Source organism: Moschus berezovskii, chromosome 18 (assembly GCF_049115385.1).
Source record: "Moschus berezovskii isolate FMDL1 chromosome 18, NW_MosBer_1.0, whole genome shotgun sequence".
Lineage (NCBI taxonomy): Eukaryota > Metazoa > Chordata > Mammalia > Artiodactyla > Moschidae > Moschus > Moschus berezovskii.
In genome coordinates, this window is record NC_142477.1 from 64,110,483 (window position 1) to 64,125,173 (window position 14,691).

Here is a 14,691-nt window from a genome sequence, read left to right on the forward strand (position 1 = left end):
CAACGGATATTTATTAGTTTACTCTCTAAGGTGGTCCTGGAGTTCAGTTAATTATTACAGAATCACAGGCACTCTTATTTAAAGTGGGGTTTTAGTTCTCCTTTTAATCATAAATTGAAGTGTTAAGTACATCTGAGTTCAACTATAGTAGGATTTTCAAAACAAACTTATCTGTACAGCACAGAGCAGAAATATCTTATATAAAAAGAACAAACGGAAGAGTTGGCTCCATCTGTATGTGCTGCTCATAGAATTAGAACTAAGTAGTCATCGATGAGTAATAAAGATGAATCATTATTTTTGATTATTGAGTCCCCTGATCATAGGGCTGTCTTTTCACCTTTCTGTGTGAATTTCTGCTGAAGAAACTCTGCAAAGGGTGTATTAATGAAATATGTCAAAATAGGTTGTTTTTGTTGTTGTTGTCTGTACCACATGGTTTGTGGGATCTTAGTTCCCCCACCAGGGATGGAACTCAGATCCATGCAGTACAAGTGCCAAATCCTAACTACTGGACCGCTAGGGAACTGCCCCAAATGGGAAACACTGTTAAGTGTGTCCTGGCTTCCATTCTGTTAAGGCCAGAGTTTTGGGGCTCATTCTAGCAGTATGAGTAAGTAGCACTTACTTAACAATCAGTTGCGGGGAGGGGGGGGCACTTTAATGTCTCTACCGCTCTACTCTCTGTGAATGGTCCCAAAGGATGAAACATACTTCCCTCTCCTACCTACTCAGCATCAGCATATGCTGTCTCTATATTCCCTTTCATCAAAAGCTGCTTTGGGGAAACAATCTGATGAATTGGTATAAATGACTAATAAGGCTTAAAATATTACCTTTCCCTCGGATTATGGCTTTGTGCTAGAGAAATAAACCACTCAAAGGGATTAAACTCTAGTGGCAAAACTTTAGGTGAATTGGAGGAGGGGTTTTGGGTTATAGGTACTTTTCTAAGCCTATGTAGTAATTGCCCAGATAGGTTCAGATTGGAACCTACTGGAATCAGTAGGAGTCTAAGGTTAAAAAATAAAAAAAGAGGCTGAGGGACAGGGCAGGTTCTAGCCCACAGGCTGGTCTGATCCTATTTATTTAGGTTGAGGATTGGGACGGGGAACGGGAAGTTAGGTCTACCTAAATCTATGATGCCACATTCAAAGGGGTCTTGAACCAACCTGAGACCAGAGGCAACACTGGAATCCCAGAAGCCATCCGGTCTGGCGCTGATCTTGGAGACTCTCCATCCTGGCTTGCTTTAGGAGAGAGAGCTCTACCACTGAGTCTGGGCAAACTCAAAGCAGTTTTTGAAAGTGGGGTAGGAGATTTTTCTTGTGATGATTAAAATTAGTTTATATAATAGGCTAACTTTTATACAATGGCCAAAACGGATAACTAGCTTGGTATTACTAGTATACCCGGCTGCCGTTTCTCTTCCTAACTTTCAGTTTAATCCTTTTACCTTCAGTTCAGCACTTAATAAACCTGAACACTTTGGCACTATCTGTGAACCTTCAACTTCTGCTCTTAGGCTAAGGCCCTAGGTCTGTTAATTCTTGCAGTCCTGAAGTAGTTAATAGCTCCCCACCCTCACAGAACGCCTTGAACGTCTCCCGAGTTACTTCAAGTGTTTGTCACTACAACTCACTTTGGTAAATAATTCTTTGATGGACTTTATCAACTCCTTCCTTTGGATCCAAGCCAAAATCATCTGTAGGGCATACAGCTCTTTATTCAAACTTGGTTATAAATAATTATCTCTGGAACACAGAAGGAAGAACTGAAGCAATGACTTCAGGGACACAGAGTTAGACTAATTACCATCCTTGTACGCTGTTAAGTACAGCAGAGGCTGGGGGCGGGGAATGGTTTGTTTCATATCTATTGCGTTCCTTCTCGGGGTAAAACAAGGCCGTCTTGTCTGTTAACATATGTAAGGCAGTAACTGCAAAAACTGTGCAATGTTATGGTTGAGGCGTTTTATGCCATATGTGTTGATAGAATGCCTAAGCAGCTCTCTCCGCAATAAACGCAAACGCTGCCAGGCTGAATCACTAGGGCCAGCGAAACTGAACGACTGCACCACCGAAACCTCCAGGGTTGGAAGCCTACGTCGCGTATCGGAGTGTATCCAATGTTTCCTCTAACAAAGGCATTATCTTGAGGCAATTTCGCGGGCCATTTTTCCCCTCCCAGGGCCAGCTTTGTCTCCCCGCCGGTGTGGAGACTCGGAGGAGCTGCGTTGCTGAGCGAGCAAGCTCGGAGCAAGGGCCGGCGTGGGAAGCTTCTCCGAGCCGCCGCTGTGGTTTCCTGCAAACCGAGCGTGCCATTAGAGGAAGTTGGAGTGCTGCAGTTGAAAGAGATACCTGCAGCCTTGAAATCGGGGTTGGACTTGAACCGATCACTGTCGTACAAAGAAACTCAATCGGCCGGGGTGGCGGAGGCCTGGAGACTGTCGGTCTCCCAAACTGGGCACCGGGCAAGCCGGGCTCCACCTCGTCGGAGTCCCCCACCCCGGGGAGCCGGGGAGCGGCAGGCAGGCCTCTGGGGCCTGGGCTGCAGCGGGCCTCGCCAGCGAGCCCCCGGCCCCGCCCCCCGGGCCCGGCCCACCGCCCCCCGCCGCCGCCGACGTCGGCCCGCCCCGCCCCCGCGCGCGGTGACTGGCTCGCGCCGGCCTCCGGCCCGGCTGTTGGCGGTCGGGGCGAAGCCCGCGGGAGGCCGCCCCGCCCCCGCCGCGGAGCCGCCGCCGCGCGCTGCTCTTCCCCCCTCGTCGCCGGGGCCTGTGAGGCGGTGACTCCGCGGCGCCCCAGCCCGCTTCCTCCTCCTTTCTCTGCGCTCCCTCCCTCCCCTCCCCGCCCCTCGCAGTCTCCCGCTCGAGGGAAGGTGGCGCGGCGGCGCGGGACGCAGCCTCGGCCCCCGCCGCGGCCCCGCGAGCTCCTGCGGAGACGCAGCCGCCGCCCGCCCGCAGCCTTTGCGCTTCCCGGGGGAGCCAGCGCCGCCCGGGAAGAAGAACGAGGAGGGGCGCGCGGGGACGGCGGCGGGAAAGCGGGAGGAGGAGAAGCGGGCTCGAGGGCGAGGAGGGAAGGCGGGGAGGGACGGACGGGAGGACGGACAGCCCATCGGACGGCCCGGGCAGGGGGCCGCCATCGAGCCAGCCGGGACCCGCGGCTCCGGCTCGGGGCGGCCGCGGCGGCGGCGGCGGCGGCGCAGGCGAAGGGCGCGGCAGGCTCTGTCGAGACAATAACCCCGCCGCCCGGCTCCGGGGGCGGCGGCGAGGGGGAGGTGGCGGCCTAGCGCGACCGCGGCTCTGCCAGCGCCCCCGCCGGCCGCGCTCGGCCGCCGCCGGGTATCGGGGCGCGCGGGTCGCCCGGGGTCCCAGGCTCGCGGCGGACGCCCCCTCCCCGGCGCGCGCGGAGCTGGTTTTCCGGGTTCCCCTGGACCGAGCTGGATCCTGCTGCTCGCCAAGGCAGGAAGTGAGTTTCGCACGGTAATTCCGGGCGGTGTCACGAGTGAAAAGTTTTTTTTTTCGGCGGAGATCCTAGTTGGGGCTGGGAAACTCCTGCAAAACTCGAGACCGGGAAACCAGCCCGCGCGTCCCAGCCCCCACCAAAGCCACCTACTCTTCCTTCTGCGGGAGGCCACTCCACATCCGCTCTCACCGGAGAGAGAAATTGGGCTGGATCCGAAGTGACTAATGAAGGGAAGGAAATCATGTCAGGCGAAGCCTTGAAAAAGCTGCCTTGAGACACTGCCCGACCGAAAGGTAAATTTCTCGAGAAGTGTCTACGAGCCACAAAGCTCCCGGGCCAGAAAAGAGAGGAAACTATAGTGTTTTTCGTTTTTTTCTCGAGTTCCCCGAAATTCTCCTTTTCTGATGTCGAACGGGATAGTGTTTTAGGTGCCGAATAGTAAGATGTTACTCCCTCTTTGGTTATTTTAGAAGAGGTTGTAAGAATGAGGTGGGACGAAAAGTTTTAAGCAATCCGAAGAAAGAGTGCCTTTGTTCGGCACAAGGTCCAGAAGTCTTAGCTTCCTGGAATGTATACACTGTGTATATTTCTGATTCATTAAGTTGCTGAACCTGGCAACTTTTATTTTGGAAGAAAGTTAGGTCACTGAGGGGAGCGATTTGCTGCTGCTGAGATGGCTGCCACATTTGTTTATACTATTACCGATTACTTGGCCTTTGCGTTTAATTGTATCTATATAGATTTGTTTTTAGTAGCAGTCTTTATGGATATATTTCATTGGGTTTTATAGAACAGAAACCTTTGCCATTCTTAGTCGTTTTTCTAGGGGGGTAATAAATAGATTTCTTCAATAACTTGTTCCTTTCAGACATTTAGAACTTGATAATAATACTTGTTTGGTTAATTAATTGAAAACAGCTGTCGGCTAGATTTTTTTCTTGTTACTGACAGTGGAAGGAAAAAGGAGGGAGTAACTATTGTCGATACAGTGTTACAATTAAAAACGCATGTAAACACCTGTGAAGTAGTTTGGTTTATTGGGACTTAGGTGCAATTCAGAACAGGACACAGAGGAAGGAAAGTAAAACGCTTACGACAGTATTCATGGGCATCACAGTGATTGTGATAAACATCTGTGCTTTTGGAATAGTACAGTATTTACATTTTTGTGTTGGCCCGAATGTTTTGGCCGCCTAAGAGGTAATGAGTATCTACGGTGGGGGCAGGGGTTATTGAAGCTTGGGGAGACATTCCACCAGTCAGTCATAAATACAAACACTTCTGAACCAATCGGTAGTCTTTACAGATCAAACCAGTTTTGGTCTCAGCAAACACAAAACGGTTTCTTCAGTGGTGTTTTAATGTGTGTCTTTTTAAGGTTGGTTTTTTTCCGTTTGTACTTTTGTGGTAAAGGGAGGTGAAAGATTATACTGTGCTTTTGAATAAATATTAAATAAGTGTGGTATTTAGTTGGTAGGTATATAAATGGATGTTTAATTGCCCATGCTACCTCAAGAAAGAATAGTTGGCTTTCTTTAGTTCAAAGGAGAGAAAAGTTAGGTCGTAAAGGACTGGATCAAATTATTTCATAAACACATATCAAAATGGGAATCTTTCACCTCTGATTTGAATTTTTTCCCTAAAGCTTAATCTCTAGAACGCCTTTAAATTATTTTTAAATTGTTGTTAAGATTTGTGAACCATCAGGTAATTCCTGTTAAGTCAAAGTAACTTTATCAGGAAATTTAAAGTAGCTAATTGATCTACTTTGTGATTTTGGAACATATCGTTAGGTAACGAAGGAGGTTATTCTTGGGCATCTGAAAGAGGGGAACAAAATAAATGGCATTGAACTTCAGTCTCCTTATATGGTTTATACTTGGCTTCAGAGTAACAAAGCCCTTAATAGAGCAAGTCTTTTATAGAGAGCTATCACTTTGCAAAAATGTTTCTCTGCATTAGTAAATTTTACTTATCAAAAGTATTATAGCCCTGGAAAATACCTACTTAAATCCCTGTTTTTAGATACAGTTCTTGATTTTTCTTTTTCCCTTGGGGGAGCAATAGTATGTTTAAATGCAAAGTTAGTTTGGTATTGAATTAACGTAAATGAATTTTAGGTTTTAAAGTATTATCAAACTATATTTTTCAAAATCTTGTTTAAAATGTGACAGTGGTTTAAAAAGATTTAAAAAAAGATGATTAAAATATTTTAAAATGGCTTCAAAATTTGGATGTTCTTAATATTCTAAGAGTTTTCTTGGATTAAATTGGCAAATCTAGAGTACTTCCAAGGTGTCTGTACAAAATGCACACTGAATAGCACTGTTTATTGAAGATACTTAAGAGTTTTCCATGGTGATAAACTTAATCTTTCAACTAATTGATTCAAATATTATATTATGAAGTCTGCCTGCTGTTTGAGAACAAACTATTACAAATTTTTCATGTCTAAAAAGCTTACAGAGGTTCAGATACAGAAAGCAAATTTTCTATTGCATGGTTTTTCTTAATAAAGTGGTAGCTATAATTAGTGATATTTCTTATGTATTGTTGGTAAATCTCTAAAATTCAGCTATTTTAGTGATGTTGGTATTGAGCTCTTGGTAGAAACAATACCTTACTGTAAGAAACACATGAAAATTTCATAAAATTAGGTGTATATTTGGCCATTTATTTTAAATAATTGCTTATAGATGACACAGTTTAGAGTTTAAGTTGTTTTTGGTTTAGAAATAGATTATGGCAGTGTTTATAAAGTATTTGGGCTAATGCAGATTTTAGTAATGTTGGATAGCAAAATAATTTTTCCTTTTATAATTGCTACTTATCTAGATTGTCTTTAAAGAGACTTTGTTGTTTGCATTTTTATTTTGACTCTAACCCTTGCTCATCCATTTCTCTGTTACGTCGTGTTTTTTTGGGGGGGATACCTGTGTTATAAATTCCTAAAGAAGCCTTTCACTTTTCCTTTCCTGATAACATATATTGTACCCATGTTTAGTGTTTTATAAGAGATTATTCAGTTTTTGAGTGCACACTATTTACCATGGAAAAAATCTGTGTGTGAATTATGCTCTATCATACCTACTTTCGAATTGTCTAAGGAAATAAGCTCAGCATTTCTGCTTTCCACTTTTTCTGTGATTTTACTCGCTATTATTTTTTATTCCTTTGTGCCTGTAATCATTTGAATGGTAGTATACCCATTTTTTTCAGATTTAACTTTTAACTTTTTTTGTCTTGTTTCCTAATTGTAAGGGAGAAATCTAGCTTTACTCAGCATTCTTCTCTAATTCCTTTATTTTCCTATTTTTATAGTTAGCTTCATTTACTTCCCCTATTCTCTCCATGTTCAGCTTCTGTTTTTTAAATTATATTTTGCTCATCTCCCATTTCTGAACTTTACCAGTTTATGCTGACCGCTTCAAAAATTGTTTAAAAGATGAGTAGAAGACATTTATTTGGTCAGTTCCATTGAACTTTCAACATCCCTTTTCATTCACACTCAGTTTACATGCCAGTATTTAAACTAATACTCATCAGTATATTTTGTTTTAATTTTACTTTGTTTTCTCATTTCTTTTTTCTCTTCAGTATCCGTAAAATTACCTCTGTTAAGATGATATCATGTTATTATGTATTCTTATGTTAATTAACCCCCTTTACCGTCTTGCTTTATTCTGCTTTTGGCACTTACAGCACTGAAGCTTATACTTCTATATTTCCCTTCTCTGTTTGTTCCTTTCCTTCTTCTCAGATTAGGTGTCTTATTTGTCAGTGTCTAAATTTTTGAAATTGCCTTCTTTTATCTTGTTATGAAATAGCATGAAATTCTATCACTTACTTTATTCTTCTCACTTCAAATTTTTCCAGGTAACATTGGATGAAGGCCATGCCAGGCTTTATAATTGACAGTGTATGAGACAATAGAAAAGAATATCTAAAAATTAAGTTAATAAGAGAAGATTTTTACTCATCTGGAGATTATTTACCTATACAATGTGGTATAAAATTTTGAAAATAATAAAGATATTTAAGTAATCAAAATAGATGTAATAAAATCTGGGGGCTTCACTCATAAGGGCAGCCTTATTCACAGCACTTTTGTTTTTGATTATACTGAGCTGTTTCTTGCCTTTCATGTACTCGAAGAGGTGAGAAAGCACATTGACAACATCATGAAGCTAGGGACTGTGATACAACGAGAGAATAAAAAAGTGGAAAAAAGACTAACTTAAAAAACAGAATGGTCTCACATGCAAGGAATATAGCCCATGTTTTGTAATAACTAAATGGAAAGTAACCTTTAAAAATTGTATAAAAATAAAAAATTTAAAGAATAGTCTCAGCCTGCTTTAGGGAAGAGTGCTGTATACATTTTATTTGTCATTAGGATTCACTCAATTATAGCATAGTAAAATTACAAGTAATAGTAATTAGCCCTAAAGCAGCTGTTTTCAAACTTTTTATTCTTAGGATCCCTTTACTCTTAAAATTTTCTGAGAACTCCACAGAGCTTTAGTTTACATGGGTTATATTTATTTTATTTCCTGTATTACAGAGTGTTACAAATTAATTAAATAAACCATTGTGTGTTAGTGTAACACATTTAACAAAAATATACTGTTTCCCAAAACAAATAGTGGCATTATTATATGTATTTGTAAGGCTCTTGTGTCTGGTTGACTAGAAAACAGTGTGATTCTCGTATCTGCTTCAGCATTCAATCTTGCAGTATACTGTTTTAGTTGAAGTATATGAAGAAAATCCAGTATCATACGGACATATGGTTGGAAAAGGGAGAGAGATTTTAGCCAAAACTTGGCAAGTGGTAGTTTTTTAAAGGAGACCTGCAGTGTTGAATCTGAAATCATATCAATGAATTTCCATTTCTTGTTTCCTGAAAGTCCATGGTGTAGCTTGCACTTTGAATGAATCTTTTACCTGTTTACGATTTTGTAACACCATGTATTGGTTGTTTGGGAAATATTGGTTCATTGAGTTAATACATTTTTTCCCAAAAGTTGACACATTTCATTTTTCAGTAACAGAACCAAAAAAGTTGTTAATGTCACCAGTGATCTCATTAATATGAAGCTGTCAAGCTCAGGGTGGCAGATACAAGTTTTCCACAATTCTAGATTATCACTTGGAAGCTCATATACTAATCATTGGTAACAAATACTGTCAGTGTTTTCCCCTTGAAGTTATAGCCTTACTTGGTTTATTTTTGAGAAGATGTCTGCCAAATTCCTAAATCTCTATAACCATAGTTTCTCATTCTCTTTAAGGTCAAAATGTTGTTCCATTAAAAAGAAAGGCTAATTTACTTTATAAGTCTAAGTCCTTTTCCTCAAGATTGACAATTCTCTACAGAATATGAAGAAGACATATTGAAGAGTTGAGAATTAATAAAATTATTATTTTTTTGGAGGGGAAATTCTGTGGCAGTCCAGTGGTTAGGATTCCATGCTTTTACTGCCAATGGTCCAAATTTGACCCATGCCGAATGGTCAAATTTTAAAAAAGTTATTTTTTTTACTGCTCCGTTAAAGATATTCTTAAGTGTTTGAAAAGAAATCTGTGAGTATATAATGCTGCTAGTCTAGCTTAATATCACTGCCTTTGTGCTAAGATACTAGAGATTTTACCTACCATTGCTGTCAATATAGTAGGAAAGGGTAAATGATGTTTTAATATTAGGATGAAATAGTTTAGACCTTGAAAATTCCTTGAAAGTGTCTCAGGACTTCCCTGGCCCATTGCTCACACTTTGAGAACTTAAGTGGATGTTGGGATTGTGGAGCTCTTGTTATTTGATTTTTTTTTCTCCACATTCTGGGAGAATCCTCTGGCTTGATTGTTTAGTTCATTAATTTGGTCTTCAGTTCTTTTTAATTATTTTATTACTTTTGGGGAAGAAAAGCAGAGTTTCTAAGAACTCTTGCTTTTTTAAAAAATAGGAATTGGTTTTTATTTTTTAGTGTTATTTTTGCTCAACATGTATTTGAATCTTCTATGTATAGTGTGTGTGTGCGTGTGTGTGTGTGTGTGCGCGCGTGTGCGTGCTCAATTGTGTCCGTCTCTTTGTGACCCCATGGACTATAGCCTGCAAGGCTCCTCTGTCCTTTGAATTTTCCAGGCAAGAGTACTAGAGTGAGTTGCCATTTCCTCCGCCAGGGGATCTTCCTGACCCAGGGATCGAACTCAGTCAAGATATATATTACTTTTATATTATCTTCTTTTTGCTCTATTAAAAATGTAGGAAGTTTGTTCTTATTGTGCTTGGAATTTATATCATGCTTTTGGTTTTTCCTCAGATGTTAGATTTTTCAAAGTTTTATATTACGGTCCAGACTATACCATATTGGTCATTTAAGTGTATTTCCCCAGGCCAAGTGAGTCCCTGTTCTTCTGTCTTTGGTCTGTTAGCTGATGGGTTTCTCCTTAGGGTAGCTTGTCTTCTTACACGTATTTCCTGTCCCTTGGGAGATAATATTCCCCTATTTTCACAGTTTAACTGTCCAAGTGTTGTACCTTCCACAGTATAGAGAGAGCTCTATGGCTGGAGGCCTTAGCCATGCAGCTGTTCTACTATGGTTTTATTACCTGGCTCACTGCCCAGGACACACTTCTCCCAATTCTTCTTGCTAAGAAAACTTACCCTTTTTGGAGATCCCACTTTATGCTTGTTTTGTGTATCTCGTTCTTCAAATGTGCTCGTCGTCTACCCTCCCCCTCCCCCCCAACTCCACGTCCCAATCCACTTTTTCTTTTGTGCAAATTCCTTTCTGTTCTTATCTGAAGATGTACCGCTCCTAGGTTTTTTAATACCACTATAGATATTTATAGGCTTTTTTAAAAAAAATTAAACACATCTTTATTAATCAAAATAGGAACCATTGCAATCAACACATTTTTGCCAGTGAGAAATAAGTTTGTTTATTGATGTAAGCGTAAAATCCATGCTTCTGGAATTGGCAGACTCTTGGAAAGCATTTTCAATTTTTTTTCCTCCAAACTTGAAACTTTTTATTTTATGTTGGAGTACAGCTGATGAACAGTGTGGTTGTAGTTTAGGTAAACAGGGAAGGGACTCAGCCGTACGTGTACATGTTTCCATTCTTCCCCAACCACCCTCCTATTCAGGGATTTTTTTTGTGTGTTTCTTTTCATATTTTAAACTTTGGAACAGTGATAGACACACAGAGAAGTTGGAAGCTTAGTAGTGCAAATGACTTTTTGGTTTTTGTCAGCCTGGCGCCTCATCACTTCTAAATGCTTTGATGCTTATTTCCTATAAATAAGGGCGTTCTCCTACATAACAACATCATAACTATCAAAATTAGGAAGTTAATAACCCATTATTGACATCTCAGTTTGACAAGTCACTCTAATGTCTTTTAGATTAAAAGTATCCAGTTTAGAATCATACATTACATTTAGTTATATTCTTTAGTCTTCTTTAATCTGGAACAATTTTAATTAATCTTTCAGGGGATTTGATACTTTAAAGATTATAGATCTATTTTTTAAAATAAACCTCAATTTGCATTTTTTCTGACATTTTAATTAGAGTTTCATGGCAGGATTATCATGCAAGTTATTTTGAATTCTTGTATCTTATTAGGTGGCAAGCAACTTCAGTTGTCCCATTACTGATAGGAATTGGTTATTTAATTAAGATTGTAAGTGCTAGACATCTGTGTCAAGGTGCTCCTCCTTCATTTGTAATTATTAAATATTTTGGGACTGAGTATTGAAACTATGTAAATATTTTGTTCCTCATAAGATTTTTAATTTATTTATATCTAGATAGATATTCATGATTGCCTGTTATATTCACTGATTTATAATCCATTATCATTTATTGTGATGCTCAAATTGTTGTTGATTTTGCTGGTGAGAACCCCTTCCACTGGTTTATTTTCTTTTTGACATACTTTTATTTTCTTTCTTCCTTCTTTGAGCACTTTTTTGTATCTAGCACAATATGCTGTTCCAGACTTACCTTCAAACCTGCTGCTTCAGTTATTTTTAGTGGAAAGTGGTACTTAGAAGCCAAAATCAGGGCACTTCTTGTACTTGCTGCTCTTGGGGTGTTGCTGATCCTGGCCTTCTTAGTATATAGAACAAGGGAATATTTTTATGTGGATAGACATACACATTCATATCTATATTTCTGTAAATACAGAATGATTTCACAATGATATTGCCAGTTCTAGTCTAGCACCACAGAGTTCACTCTAGTGTTTTCCCTCTCCATATTTGTAACCTTTCTCTGCTAGTGAGAACTAGTTTTGTTTCAGTACTGTTTTTTTTTTTTTTGGTGAGGGAGATGAGGTAAGCATTTGATAAGACAGACATTTTTAGCTACAAGTCCCTGTAGTCCAGTTAATTTTTGAAGTATTTATGAAGGGATAAAATTCTAAAATGTAGCACATTGTAAAGTACACTTGGGTGAAACATTTCATTCCACAGTAATTCCAGCTTACTATATGAAAGGGGGATGGAACGAATCAGTACTTTTATAGTGTAGATTGGATAGGTTACTTGTGGAGATAATGTTGGGGCTTGATTTTAGTATGAATGCAGTGATTTTGGTGCAGCTGTGTTTTTCCATATGAAAGTTTTATTTTTACATAATTCCAAAGTTTGGAATTACCTTACCTTATTACCTTCTTGATAATTGTATCCTTGGAATTTCAATCTGTAGACCAGTAGACTAATTCTAGAATCCTGTGGGGTGGGGTGAGAGAAAGTTGTGTCATTTGTATTAGGGCTAACACAAGAAACCTGTAATCTCAAAATGAATCTCCTTACCAAGGCTATCACCTAGTCTAGAATAAGTTAGTTTGACTTGCCCCATCTCTGCAGATTATGTAAGTGATTTTAGAGGTATATTGGGATATTATTTTGTGACTAGAATAGATTTACTCTCAGTCTTCTAGGAAAAGATAAGGATCCTGGCAGCAACAAATGGATTCTTTGGGTGCCCTGTTAATCTCTGGAGACTTCAAAAGATTTAGTTGATTGTCCTGGGGCTAACTGCAGAATATTAGTGTGTGTTTAGTAGATGCAGTTCTACCCATCAGAGATACCTGATAAGCAACATGATGTCCTGTCTGCTTTTTCTTTTGAAAACTGTTCCTAAACCAGAAACTCTGGGAGTCTGTCTTCTTTATCTCTTTGAACTTGATTACCAAAATGAGTAACATTTCTATCAGTTCTGTCTTTTAGGTATGTGTAGAGTGAAATACTTCAGGGTAGGGCTTCCCTAGTGGCTTAGACAGTAAAGAATCTACCTGCAATGCAGGAGACCCAGGTTTGATCCTTGGGTCGGGAAGATCCCTAGAGAAGGAAATGACAGCCCATTCCAGTATTCATGCCTGGAAAATTCCATAGAGGAGCCTGGTGGACTACAGTCCGTGAGGTCTCAAAAGAGTTGGACACAACTGAGCAATTAACACTTTCAGGCTTGGAGGGCTGGACAATGTACAAGCAGTGGGGGACTTTCATTAGGTAAAGCACTAAAACAAATAACTTAATTTTTTTTATTGTTTATAAAATACAGAAATTTATGATATAGAAGGTGAAAATTCCCTATACTTTCTTTTCCCAGAGATTCTCAGTGTGTTGTGTGTTCTTAAGACTTCTATATGTATTCTAACATGTAAGTATACATATATGTACATGTCTAAATATCTAGATAAAAATGGAAGATGAAATATTTCAATGTAAGAGGTTATAGTAGCTATGTATGTATATATGTTAATTAGCATTAACATTTCTAGGTTGTTATACATGTCAGTGAAAAATTAATTAGTCGGTCTAAGAACTGGAAAATTTTATTCGCTCCAAATTTAAGGACTGTAACCCAGAAAGAGCATCTCAGAAAGCTCTGAGAACTGTCCCACCCATTAGAAGTCAACACATGGTTTATATAAGTTTTTTTGAGACAGAGGGCTGTACATTAAGTTTACATGATCCAGATGTAAGTACCATTGTGGTGGTCATGTGACCCTTTATAAGATCAGGAAGGAATATTATCCTTTGAGTTGTCCTGTTGTTGTTGGGAGAGTGGTGGTGTTTTGGCTGCGCAGGGTCTTCATTGCCGTGCCTGGGCTTTCTCTGATTGTGGCGAGTGGAGGCTGCTGTCTGGTTGCAGTGTGTGGGCTTCACATGGTGGTGACTCGTCTGGTTGCCAGGCACAGTCTCTCGGGCTTGCAGGCTTCAGTAGTTGCAGCCCATGGGTTTAGTTGCCCCGTGGCATGTGGAATCTTCCTGGACCAGGAATCAAACCAGTGTCCCCCTGCATTGTCAGGCTGATTCTTAACCACTGGACATCCAGGAGAATGTTGCTGTTTATGGTTGAGCAGGTGCGCCTGTTGATAGGGGAGGTTTGGTCAGTGCAAAATGAGGATACACAGCTCACAGAGGAGACTAAAGGGTAGAGAAAATTTTTATGTTTAAATTTTTCTTGGCATAAATATGAATTTTATTTCATATTCATGACAGTGCTGTGCAGAATATAGGTTTATTCTTATACTCTTTTAAAAAATAATTACACTTATTTATTTTTGGCTGTGCTGGGTCTTGGTCATTGCGCAGGCTTTTCTCTAGTTGAGGCAAGCAGGGGCTGCTCTCTAGTTGAGGTGCATGGACTTCCCAGTGTGGTGGCTTTCCTTGTTGTGGAGCATCGGCACACAGGCGTCAGTACTTGCAGCACGTGGGCTCAGTATTTGCAACTCCTGGCCTTCAGAGCACCGGCTCCATAGTTGGATCACATGGGCTTAGTTGTTCTGCAGCATGTGGGATCTTCTCAGATCCCGGATTGAACCCGTGTCTCCTTCTTTGGCAGGTAGATTCTTTACCCCTGAGCCCTCAGAGAAGCCCCTATTCTTGTATTCCTTGTATGTAAATGTTTACACTGTTATATAGATTTTTTTTTTTTTTGTGGATAAATACCAAAAGTGCATTTGCTGTATGTGTAGTTGAAATTGATTGATGGATTCTCTCTGAAAAGTTTGTATCCATTTATACTTCACCAGTAGTATATGAGAGTACCTCACTATAAGCATTCTTGAACAAATTGGATATTAGCTATCCTAAAATATTTGTATAAATCTGAGACAGGCAGTGTAGTATGGCTTATATATAATTTAGGCTTTGGAGTCAGATTGCTACTTACTGATTGTGACTTTGCCAAGTTAAATGTAAAAAT

At 40.2% G+C, this 14,691-nt stretch overlaps 1 protein-coding gene across 10 annotated transcripts in view; it reads left to right on the top strand.

Moving 5' to 3' along the window:
- The first annotated feature begins 3,488 nt into the window (after positions 1–3,488).
- ERBIN (erbb2 interacting protein) overlaps positions 3,489–14,691 on the top strand; it is a 133,376-nt gene continuing 122,173 nt past the window's right edge. For all 10 annotated transcript variants that reach the window (XM_055421959.2, XM_055421960.2, XM_055421963.2 and 7 more), the window contains exon 1: positions 3,489–3,757. The gene's annotated coding sequence lies outside the window, so the exon portion shown is untranslated. The remainder of the gene's footprint in view (positions 3,758–14,691) is intronic.